The sequence below is a fragment of the Arvicanthis niloticus genome, chromosome 20 (assembly GCF_011762505.2).
Source record: "Arvicanthis niloticus isolate mArvNil1 chromosome 20, mArvNil1.pat.X, whole genome shotgun sequence".
Taxonomy (NCBI): Eukaryota; Metazoa; Chordata; class Mammalia; order Rodentia; family Muridae; genus Arvicanthis; species Arvicanthis niloticus.
In genome coordinates this window covers 51,733,385-51,746,335 of record NC_047677.1, presented here as the reverse complement: position 1 = coordinate 51,746,335, position 12,951 = coordinate 51,733,385, and the positions used below count along the sequence as shown (strand labels likewise).

Sequence of the window (12,951 nt, the reverse complement as noted above, 5' to 3'; positions counted from 1 at the left end):
CTGGGAAGGGCCACACTTTCTAATAGTGCCACTCCCTGGGCCAAGCATATATAAATCATCACATATGGGGAAGACTATTCAATAGCACAAATCAAAACAATGTATCTTCTATCAATTAAAAAAACACTTATGACCATTTTTCCATTAAATGGATAGTGTATTTTAGTGAATTTGTATATGTGAGGAAGTGAACTCAAAACTCTAAAGAGATAAAAGGAAATTTACTGTTGACGTACATAGGCACCTAGACCTCTGTTGTTCATGTACCTGAAACAATGGAAAAACTAAAGAAAAACACATGGAGTACAGAGGAATGGTGCAAGTGCATTCCTCTAGGGCAGGTGGGAAAAAGCACCCTATTAATTTCCACATCTATCCTGCTCAGCCCAAGGGACAATCTCCCGTGGGGCTTTTATGTCTATAGCTCAGTCTTGTTAGAGCCCTTGCAGAATTTCAGGACAGTAGAGAGTTGTATACAGATGAAGACTCTAAACCAGATATGCAGCATGAACTGTCACTTCAAATGCTTCCCAACTTGTACAATTTATGAACATGCACCTGAAGACAAATGTTTTAACAGTCAGTCAGGTAAGAGTGAATTAGGAATGTCCCATTCTTTAGTCTGTAAGTTTGTAACATTAAACACCACTAGGCAGGATTCAGGCTAGCTTCCTTTCTAGTCATGGACCCCTCAATGGGCATGACACTCATGAAGTCTCTTTGGTGTCTGTATTTCATAACTATGTCTCATTTAACTACATTGTACTTGGTTCCTCTTTGGAGAATATTTAGCTCTACAAATATGAAAGTGATTAATATTAAAAGTGTGGTGAACAAGAATGAGTTCTGATTGTACAGAGCAGTCTGGTTGATAGTTTTCCTTAATAGGTAAATATTTTTCCCATATGTGTTTTTGTGTTATTATCTTGATTTCTGACTCAGACAATGATAAATATATTTTGACATGGGGCTAGATTTTAAACACAAATGTCTGTGTTTTTTTTAAAAAAAAAAAAAAAAAACTCATAGAATTGGAATCATTATCAAAGAAACCACTCTGAGTTGTTTGGAAGGAACCCTTGACAGAATTACACAAAATTACACAAGTGGCAACCCCATTTCTCAGAATGTCTTCCAGCTATAAAGCTTAGAATCCCTCGTGATCCTTTTAAGTTTTTCCCAGTTCATTAATTATTTTCTTCATCTGGTTATTTCTACAGCTTGGGTGATCCACCTTTGCAGGAATCACACCAGTGTCAGCCTCTGTTCAACTCCACTGCAGCTCAAAAGTTCTCTCAGAGCCTCCCAGCACCAGGGGCTTTCAAAACACTGGTCCTGATTCTAACACAAAGTGAATCAAGTGCATCTTTAAATGAAAGGAACCAGAGAAAGCTACTTCTCATAGCTATGTCTGCTCTGATCAGTGAATCTTAGAGAGGTAATTCAGGTACTTTCCTAATATTGAAAAGAAAACAACTCAAAAGGCCTTTTAGCAAACTTTGAAAGTGTAGTCAAATATTAAATGTTTTACAGTTAATTTATTCATAATTACTTAAGAATTTTACTTTCATTGAGAACACTATTATTTGAATTAAAATAATACTTAAAACAAAAGGATACATTTTTACAGACCACGGGTTTTGAAAGAAAAGAATAGAGGGATTGTATTTGAAAAAAAATGCAGACTAATACAGAAAACATGTTTTTAGATGAGAGAAGATCTGGACAGTTCCAACATCTGTGGAGGAAACTGAGACGAGGCAGACAGGCTTCTGGGATCTCAGAAGAGAACACAGCTACTATTGTGATACTGGTGGAGCTAGAACAGAGGGGAGGGAAGTGCTTTAGTATCTGATGAGTGAGCTTATTTTAAGATGAGTGGAATAAAGGACCCAAGAAATTAGACCACAAGAAAAGACAGAAATTCAAGTATACTAAATTGGTAGTTGCTACTAGTGAAATGAGGGAGGGGCTTCAGAGTCTTTAGGATTGAAAAAAACACCTCAGGGCATTTAGAAAAACAGATGTACAAAAAAAAAAAAAAATCATCACAGCCTGGAGGTGGTGGCGCACGCCTTTAATCCCAGCACTTGGGAGGCAGAGGCAGGCAGATTTCTGAGTTCGAGGCCAGCCTGGTCTACAGAGTGAGTTCCAGGACAGCCAGGGCTACAGAGAGAAACCCTGTCTCGAAAATCAAAAAAAAAAAAAAAAAAAAAAAAAAAAAAAAAAATCACAAGGCGTAACGCAAGAATTAAGTTGGACCAATCAGAGCAACACAGGACTATAACGCCAGTACTTGGGAGGCTGAGGCAGGAGAATTGAACTTATATGGATACCATATTCCAATAAACAAACAAACAAACAACAAAGGAAGAGGTCTGGGGAAATAGCCCCATCTGTTAAGTGCTTACTATCCAAGCAGAAAGACCCAGGTTTAGATCTTTAACACTCAGCAATAAAGACCGAATGTGGTAATCTATGTTTGAGAACAGGGACCTGGGAAAGTAGAGGCAGAATTTCTGGAGTTCTCTGTCAAGTCAAACTAGGTGAATTGATGACCATGACTGACAGATTCAGCAGGATTCTCTACCTAAATAAATAAATAAATAAATAAAACTTAAGGAAAACATCTGATATCAGCGCATTGCTTCTACATGTACTCATGTACTATTAGAAATTAAACTTGGAATATTTAATAGCTCGTGTTTTCAGGAACTTGAAGCCCAACATCAAATATAGTTCGGGAGAATATACAAAAATACTGTCAAACACTTTGGCTACTGTTATCATCTGCTTCCATGATGTTTCCTAGGTTGTGATTAAGAAAAAAGTCTATATAAGAACATTTCTATTTTTTCTACATTTTACATAGACAAAGTATAGTTACTACTATATTAAAGCATAGCTTTCCTTTTCATTTTATGCAATTAAAATGTATTAATTTTGCTTTTTAAATTAACTTGCAAGATAGTAGATTTCCACGTGGGATTTTAAAACATATTTCATTTTGGTGATTTTTCTCCCCCTCCTTCTCCCCCTCCTGTCTTCTTCCTGACTCTTCTGCATATGTTGGTCCCCTGAATTTCCCTCCCACATTGTTCCACTGTCTTCCACTTTCTTTCTTTAAAGTTCTTTTCCTAATCACATGGTCCCCTTTCTAGTTTTCTGGGTTTTACCTATGTTTACAACCACTTGGATTTATATATTTAACTAGGATTGAATATTAGAGAAAACACATGGTATTTGTCTTCCTGTGCCTAGTTTGCCTGCTTAACACCACAGTTTTAAAATGTTCCACATATTTTCCCACAAATCCATAATTTCATTTTAATTTACAGATGGATAAAATTTTGTTGCGTATATATACAAAGTTTTCTTTATTCATTGTTACTTGATAAACATTTAGGCTGATTCATTTTCCCAGCCATTGTGAATGCAGCAGGAATGAACATGGATTTGCAAGTATCTCTGTAGTAGGACATAGAGTCCTTTGTGTTCATCCAGATTTCATTAAGCTGGGTCACATGATAGTTCTACTTTGAATTTTCAGAGAAACATCCAGCCTGGTTTCTATGGTGGTTACATCCAGCCTGGTTTCTATGGTGGTTACATCCAGCCTGGTTTCTATGGTGGTTACATCCAGCCTGGTTTCTATGGTGGTTACATCCAGCCTGGTTTCTATGGTGGTTACATCCAGCCTGGTTTCTATGGTGGTTACATCCAGCCTGGTTTCTATGGTGGTTACATCCAGCCTGGTTTCTATGGTGGTTACATCACTTTACATTCCTCTCCAGCATTTGTTGTTCTCTGCTTTCTTAATAAAGGTCTGGAGTGAGAAAAATCTCAAAGTAGGTTAACTTGCATTTCTTTGGTATCTAAGGAAAGTGAACACTTTAAAACTATTTATAAGCCATTCATATTTTTTGACAAATGTATAGTTAACTATTTAGTCAATTTATTGATTGATAAAGTTTTCTGTGGTTAACTTTTACAATCCATTACATACAAGAGATACTAATTCTTTGCCTGAAGTATACCTAGTGAAAATTTTTCCCATTATGCAGACTCTGTGGATAGCATCTTTGCTGTGCAAAATACTTTAATTTCATGTAATGACATTGTCCAACTCCTTTGGTGCTATGTTTCTTTTCTTTAAAGGGTGAGTGGCTTGAATGAATCTATCTACTCTTACTCTCCTCTAGTTGGAATCTTTCAAGTATATTTACCTCCCAGATATCTACTTGGTAGACTATTTAAAGGATACTCTTTATTGGAGCCAACTTAAGAAACAAGGCGAAAACAGGGTCAAAATGGAAATGTTCACATAACAAAATGTGGTAGGCTTGTGTTCTACCCAAAGTCACTAACTAAAAAGGAAATAATTAGAGATAATGTAGTAAATTAAAAGATGTTTGATCACAACCCAGAGCAGACACATTTAACATTGTTATTTCACATAATTGGTAAATACTAGGAAAAACTTGAGAAGGCATCATGGAAAACAATAATTCATTCTCAAAATACTTTGGTTATGAAAAGAAAATCTATGGCCAGAAAGACTGGTCAACATGCAGGGTACTATTGTATAATAATTAACCTTTCTTATAGGTGATGTCCAATCAAACCTCAGTCACTGAATTTCTCCTCCTGGGAGTGACAGACATTCAAGAATTAAACCCTATTCTCTTTGCCATTTTTGTCACTATCTACTTTGTCAATATAACTGGGAATGGAGCCATCCTGATGATTGTCATCTTGGACCAAAGACTTCACTCACCTATGTATTTCTTCCTGGGAAACCTAGCATGTCTAGATATCTCCTACTCCACTGTGACACTGCCAAAGATGCTGGAGAACCTACTCTCCACAAGCAAAACAATTTCCTTCTTAGGATGCATAACTCAGCTTCATTTCTTCCACTTCTTGGGTAGCACTGAGACCATGCTGCTGCCAGTGATGGCATTTGACCGCTTTGTGGCTATCTGCAAGCCACTCCATTATTCTCTCATCATGAATCGCTAGCTCTGTGTTCACATGACTGTTACTATCTGGACCATGGGCTTTTTCCATGCCTTGCTTCACTCTGTCATGACATCTCATTTAAGCTTCTGTGGTCCCAATCATATCCATCATTTCTTCTGTGATGTTAAGCCATTGCTGGATCTGGCCTGTGGAAACACTGAGCTCAACCTTTGGCTGCTCAATACAGTCACAGGCACCATTGCCCTCAGTACCTTCTGACATTTCTCTCCTATTTCTACATCATCACCTATCTTTTGCTCAAAACCCGTTCTTGCAGCATGCTCCACAAAGCACTGTCTACTTGTGCCTCTCACTTCATGGTTGTTATTCTGTTCTATGCTCCTGTTCTCCTCACCTATGTCACTCCCACCTCAGGCAGCTCTCTGGATCAGGACAGAATCATTGCCATCATGTACAGTGTGGTCACTCCTGCTCTCAATCCACTCATCTACACATTAAGAAACAAGGAAGTGAGGAGTGCATTGAATAGGAAGGTGAGAAGATGGCTCTGACCTAAAGAAATCTAAAGAACTATGCTGAGGTATAAATAGCCAGGTATGTTAACTGTGATGTTAAGCCATTGCTGGATCTGGCCTGTGGAAACATTGAGGCCATTTTGGGCTGCTCAATATAGTCACAGGTACTGTGAGGTATAAATAAGAAATTAAAATATATTTCTGAAATTAAGATATGTTCTTATGTACACCTATATTACTGAACAAATTGAATGATGTGAAATATATGTAATGGTATTGATCTTTTAAAGCAAGAGAAACTTAATTTGTGGGCCTCTAATCATAGAATTTATTTACTGAATTTGATTTTGGCATATCAGTTGATGGCATTGACTTTAACTTACTGTAAGGTGTCTTGCACCTTGGTATAGAAATTTGCATATACTACCCATGTCTAGTATGTTTAGTACTTACACTTGTTCATCATTCAACTCATACTATTTGGATAAATATCATGCTTGCTTATTTTAAGAAATTATTAAAGCTATGGTTTCTCAAAAGTTTCTTGAAAAGTTAGTTGTAAATCATGACTGAGTTACTAAAAGTTTCAATGACAAAACATTTCTATCAAATCTAATTCTGATTCTGTTAATATTGGACTGTTGGCAGTGAGTGAATAAGTTTTTATTTTTAAAATTTTATTACTGATTATTATTTTTGAGACTAGGTCTCCTGTAGCTTATGCTGGCCTTGAATTCTTCATAACTTGCTTTCAGCTCTTTATTGCTGGGATTATAAGTCTGTATCTACCAACCCTGCCTGGAACCTCCAGTCCTGGTACAGGTTGAGAGGAGACACAAAGTAGGACTCTAGTGTGGCTTTAAAGACTGTCTCCAGATGTTCTAGCTCTCTAACTATACTGAAATTCTGATGATAACTTCTAAAATCTTAAAAACTTTCTTGTTCTTTTTGGGGGGATAAAAATCCTCTGGTTTAGGCAACTAACACCTGTAGTCTAACAGTGGGATGGGGATGTATTAAGTAAAGGATTAATTGACAGAGTCCTTTCCCTTTGTCCACTTGCCTCTTGCTTGTTGGGCTAGGGAGAAGTTTGAAGCAATAAACTTCTATTGAACCTGGACAAGAGAATAATGCTCATAGAAGAAACCACTTCACATAAGCAAATATACATAAACTCACATAAATTTATATACAGATTCGTGCATGCACATTTATACATTTCCATTCAAACAAGTTGGACTGCCTTGCATACATTTTCACAATTACATACTTGCACACACACATCTACACTTACATATGCATTTGGAGCAAAAGACAAAGCACCAGTACAGAAAGAACTTACTCATTGTGGTTGAAAATTGAGCACAAATATTTATTACAGAGAGAAAGAAAAAGCTTCTACCCTTTTATGCTAAATGAATTAAACTCAAGTTTGTAAGTAGAAAGATCTTTGTTTCTTTTAATAAGACTAAACCTGCCTTACTACTAAGCAAAGACATGTTGTGTCCCATGGTAAAGAAAAGCCTGCCTGCTCCTTCTGCTCTCTGCAGCTTCTTTTTTTTTCCCTCTTTCTCTCTTTATTCTGCATATTGCTCTCTTAGTTTGCTATGTTACCTAGAGTTTCTAAGTTATTGCACTCAGTATTATCCTAATCTTGTTTTCTCCTCCTGTTCTGATGTGACATTAATGCTCTTATTCTCAACACCTTTTCTTCCAATGCTATGCCTTTACTTCTAAGTTCTTCTTGAGTTCAGTTCTCTTGTCTCCTGACTAAAAAAAAAACTATCCTCAGTTCTGTCTAAAAACTCCTCAGCTCAGTTCAGAATCTTCTCTTTGTCCTCAGCATTTACACATCTTTCAGAATATATGATCACATGGTAAAAAGTTCATCACAAGATCACACATAAAATCAAATCATAAATTGAAATAGAAGTTTACAACAGAGAGTGTTTAACATGCATAACCATTAGAAGTATGTATCTGGCTAAACACGCCTCACCTGTCACAGCTTCACAGATTCATTGAGTTAAAAACCATAACTAAGTTATTAGTGAAGTTTTGTATAGATTAACCTAGTCAATATTTTGTCTTCTGTCCTAGCACCTACAATAAATTGTTATTTCCCTTTTATGACCTTTAGTTAATGGTATAACAACCTCTTGGAATGTGCTCAGAATAGTTGAAAGTCTACTTAGTATATAGAAGCAATTAACTAGTGACACATAGGGAGATTAACAGAGTTCTCATTGCAGTTTTGACTATCAGAAAAGGATCTAATAGCAGTCCTGCTATAAAAGAGCTTAATAAATACTGATGTAATTTAATATAATACTGATATAACTTGTAGGATCATCATTAAGAATTAAGAAATCATGTTTGTTTATATAGCATCACTACAAGATAGTACATCTTCATAAATCTGCAGAGATCTACTCAAAATGGTGGGCTAATGCCTAGTGATTGTAGTATATGTGATAATAACAAAAAGAGCATATTAATAGCAGGAATTCTTCCTAAAATGATTTTCTTCTGGGCCTTGTCTGTGGTAGACAATCTGTCATGGATTATTATAATCTAGGCAGATTATCTCAGGAAGATCACCTGTTAGTTATTAGGTTGTCCTATGATGGCACCTGACACACACCTAGCTTTATAAACAATTTAGATAATATGTTTCATTAAGTAAACATTATCAAATGTATATCAGCAGAAAAATGTTGAGATATTTTACATCTGACTGTCAATACTCTTCAAAATCTGGTTAGTAACTTCTCTTGTCCCACCAACATTCTGAGCATTGAGTAGCCTTAGCTACCAGTGTTTAAGTGATGGAATACAGTCCAAGGTGAGAGTACTTCCTGTGGTTAGAATTTTTTCGAGCCTATTTTATTTATCAAATACTTGTATTTAATATTTACATGAATATAATATTTACATATATAATACAATATTACATACATTTAGTATTTACATACATACTATGCACAGTATAGTTTTCATGTCTCCAAAGTTTCTTGAAGATCTTTGTTTATAATGACTTTAAAAAAAAAAACTTTTGATTGATTCTTGTGAGTTTCACATTATGCACCCAATCCTCAGCTCCATCCTTCATATCTGCTTTTTGCCCTTGCAACCTACATATCAAATAACACACAAATACACACATACAAGCATTAAAAACATCTCACCATAAAAGCTGTAGTATGGCACAGTGTATCCCATAGTACATTCCTCTGTCCAAATATCTTTACTTACATGTTCATTGCAATGATTCATTGGTCTGGTTCCAGATTTCTGGCTTCTGTGACATCACCAATATTGGATCCTCACTGGGTCTCCTCCTGGTTATCCTGTTGTTGCCCTTTGTATTAGAGATTCTGAAGCTTTGGATCAATAAGACTAGCCCTTTCACAAGTTCCACATGGTGATTAATAACTGCCTGTAATTCCATTTCCATTCACGAGAGACAACAGGTCCTGACACTTGCCCAGGCAGCACAGTGGAGCTTGCCACCCCCAGGGTCAACTCTGCTGTGCTGTCCAGGCCAAGTACACTATCCACTCCCCAGTGCTACAGCTGATGAGGAGCTATTTTCTTTTCAAGATCCCGTGGGCAGCTTGGCAAACTGCACCAAGTGCCACCATACAGTGAACCAGTGGTGGTAGGATCAGTTGTCCAACAATCACAACTTCAGGGCCACCTCACCCACACCCCACCAACAGACAGTTATGAGTCACCATGTCAGTGCTTGGAATTGAAACAGATTCAGCTGCCAAAACAGCCAGTGCTTTTAACCACATGTTTGTACATGGTATTGATTTTGGGGTAGGCCAACTCAGAGCTCTGGGTGGTAGCTGAGCAGGTCAGGGCATCATTGGGATAATCTCTCCAGCACTACTCTGCTTAGGACACCCAATGCCATCTGCAGGAGGCACAGTCAGTTCTCCTGCAATCATGCCTTCTGAGCCAGCTCAACCATACTCATACATCCAGACAACTCCACTAGGCATCCCAGTCAAGGCACAGGGCCTGCTCTCCAGATTGCTGGATCCTGTGATGTGATGGCTCACATGTGCCCATTCAACCAGGGCCAGATCTACTGTGCAGCCCAGGCAAGGTGAAAGGCCAACTCTCCTGTGTTCCTCACCCAATGAGCAACAAGGGCAGCCTATTTGCCCTCTTGAACCCAGTCAGGGCCAGCTCTCCCAACTTCCTCTGTTGGGAAGGGTGAGATGAAAGACAGAATTCATGCTCCTGATGCCACCTCACAGCAGAAGCGTGGAGGGGCCAGCTCTCCAATGCTCTTGCCCTCAGGACTGGATCATTCTGCCCTATCCATAGCTCTACTGTGCTGCTAAGGTGAACTGCAGGGCCTGCTCTCCCAAGTGTTACAGGTGGTGAGAGTGAGGAGGAAGAGGACATCACCTCCATACCCACCCCACCTCAAATCAAAGGAGTGGTGGAACCAGCTCTCCCTCCCTCAAACCCACAGGTCTACACTCACTGGAGTCCCCATTCCCAGGGTCAACTCTGATGTGCTGTCCAGGCCAGGTACACTATCCACTCTCACTAGTGCTACAGCTGATGAGGAGCTATTCCCTTTTCATAATCCCATGAGCAGCTTGGCCAACTGTACCTGTGCCACCATATAGCAGATCAATGGTGGTAGGATCAGCTGTCACACACTCACAATTTCAGAGCAAGTTCACCCATACCCTACCACCAGGGACAGCTTCAATGTGCTACCTAGGCAAGGTTCAGAGCCTACTGTCCCTTGTGCAACTGCTGGTAAGACATGGGACCAGTTCTAAAAAGCACTGCAACCAGTGAGGCACAGGGCTACCTTTACACAGCTACTGGAGAACTAAATGGTCCCCTGTCACTTACCTGACGAGGGAAGTCCCCGTGTTCTCTAACGGTAATGAGGACCATAGACATTGACACCACCTCCTGCTGCTGCTGCTTAGTTAAGAAGAATACAGTCATGATCCTCAGTAGCAGTTCAAGCTTGAACCTCACCAAGAACCCAGGTGGTAGGACTGGCCATCCACAACAGGCTACTTCTTTCTGCCCTTGAGTCTCCAATTCCATCTGTCTTCATAATGCTTAAACTGCTCCAGTTCTCTTTCCCTCCCATCTGTCCACCACAAAATTGCATCGAGGAGGCTTCTGCTCCAGGCTAGTACCTTGTCTGGTGGGCCCCTGAGTGACTTTCTCTGATTGAGCTTCAATAGCGAGGTGCCAGGATTTGTCTATGGCTAACCTGTGCCAAGGACTAAAGGGCAGATCTGTGGGTGGCATGACTGCTCTACACTGTGGTAGGCTACACTCGGTGTGTCTATGGCCCACCCTTGCTCAAGGGCAGGTCTCTGGGCATCTTTCCCCAGCGTCACCATGAGGCATGGTAGAATGCAGATCTCTGTCTGTCCTCCTCCTCCCATGCTGCACTGCCTGGATTTGATTTGATTTGATTTGATTTGATTTGATTTGATTTGATTTGTTTTTATGTGTCTGAGGCATTAAACAATTTTGATCACCAAGCCAAGAATCAAACTAGGATGAGCAAACTGCCATTTTTTCTAACCCCTGACTCATATAAGCACCACACCACCAATAAGGTGTTTCTTTGCCCATGGCCATGGGGGTTTACTGTCCTTTAGTACTTGAAGATATTTGGATACTTTATGGAAGTTATATTTGCTGAGGACAAGAAACTGTGGTGCACAGCTCTCTTTGTTCTGTGAAGCTGATTTCAAGTATATTTGAAATTTAAGAAAGAAGGGGCTATGGATGAGTTTGATGCTGGGGACCAGCTCCAGAGGGCTCTTTTTTTCTTGTTGGTTCTTCTTGAGGCATAAGAGGGGGAAGAGCATTGTTGGAGGGTAAGACTTTGTTTTACAAGATATTTATGGTTGCTGTATAATGATAAAAAGTTTACTTATCTAATTCTAAGTTACTTTGTTACTGTAGATGACCTGATTTCTGTGTTCCTCTTAGGTCAGAAACTGCAGTCTCTGGCACTTAGTACCTCATCTTAAGAGAGCAGAGTAAGTAAAAGAATAATTGTTAGAGCCTTTTGGCTTTTTATCCATATGCCTCTTGCTTGTTGGGCTAGGGGACAGTTTGGAGCAATAAACTTCTATTGAACCAGAGAAGAGAATAATGCTTGCAGAAAGAAAAACTTTTACATAAGCAAATATGCATAAACACATAAATTCATATTCAGGTTCACACATGAGCATTTACACAATTCCATTCAGAAAAGTTGGGCTCAGCTTGCATGCATTCTCATAATTACATAGTTACACACACACACACATGCATACATTCTCACACTCACATACTTACAAACACATATTCATACTTACATATGCATATGAAGCAAAAGACCAAGCACCAGTGTAGAAGGAACTCACTCATTCTGGATGAAAAATGAGCTCCAATCTTTATTGCATAGGGAAAAAAAGCTTCTACCTTTTTAATGCTAAATGAATTGAACCCAAGTTTGTAAAAAAAGAAAGATTTTTTTTTTCTTTAGTAAGACTAAACCTGCCTAGCTATTAAGAAAAGACCTGTTTGGTCAATGGTAAGCAGAAGCCTGCCTGCTCCTTCTGCTCTCTCTGCAGTATCTTCTTTTTTCCTTTTCCCCTCTGCATTCTGCACATTTCTCTCTTACCTTTTTATGCTACCCAGAGCTTCTAAGTTACTCCACTCTGCATTCTCCTTCTAATCTTGCTCTCTCCTCCTGCTCTGATGTCACAATAATGCTCTTACTCTCAATGCCTTTTCTCCCAATGCTATTCCTATACTTCTAAGCTCTTCATGAGTTCAGTTCTGTTTAAAAAGTGTTCTGTCTAAAAACTTCTCAGCTCAGTTCCTCTCTCTTCTCTTCATCCTCAGCACTTATACATCTTTCAGAATATATGATCACAGGGTAAAAAGTTCATCACAAGTTCACATGTAAAATCAAATCATAAATTGAAATAGAAATCTACAGCATAGAATGTTTACATGCATAGCCTTTAGGAGTAATTATCTGACTATCCATTCATCGCCTGTCATAGCTTCACAGGTTCATTGAAGGTTAAAAACCATAATTAAGTTATTAGTGAAATTTTGTATAGATAAACCAAGTTAATATTTTATCTTCTGTCCTAGACCTATAATAAATCATTAGTTCCCTTTTATGACCTTTGGTTAATGGTTTTATGACCTCTTGGAATATGCTCTGAGTAGTAGAAAGTCTGGTTACTATCTAAGAGCAATTAACTGGTGACACATGGGGAGACTGACAGAGTTCTCATTGCATTTTTGAATATCAGAAAAGAAACTAATAGCAGTCCTGCTATAATAGAGCTTAATAAATACTGATATAATTTTAGAAATTCTTATAGGATCATCATTAAGAATCAAGAAGTCATCTATTTATGTATATAGCATCACTACAAGACAG

General features: G+C 38.5%; 1 non-coding gene and 1 pseudogene across 2 annotated transcripts; one reads left to right on the top strand and one right to left on the bottom strand.

Moving 5' to 3' along the window:
• The first annotated feature begins 456 nt into the window (after nt 1-456).
• LOC117724865 (olfactory receptor 12D1-like) lies at nt 457-6,037 on the top strand (annotated as a pseudogene). The gene is made up of 3 exons (XR_013105211.1): nt 457-588; nt 1,221-1,438; nt 4,609-6,037. The product of XR_013105211.1 is annotated as an olfactory receptor 12D1-like (transcript).
• Nucleotides 6,038-11,001: 4,964 nt separating this feature from the next.
• LOC117725018 (small nucleolar RNA SNORA48) lies at nt 11,002-11,145 on the bottom strand. Its single transcript, XR_004608885.1, has one exon. It is a non-coding gene; the product is annotated as a small nucleolar RNA SNORA48 (small nucleolar RNA).
• Between the last annotated feature and the right edge of the window lie 1,806 nt (nt 11,146-12,951).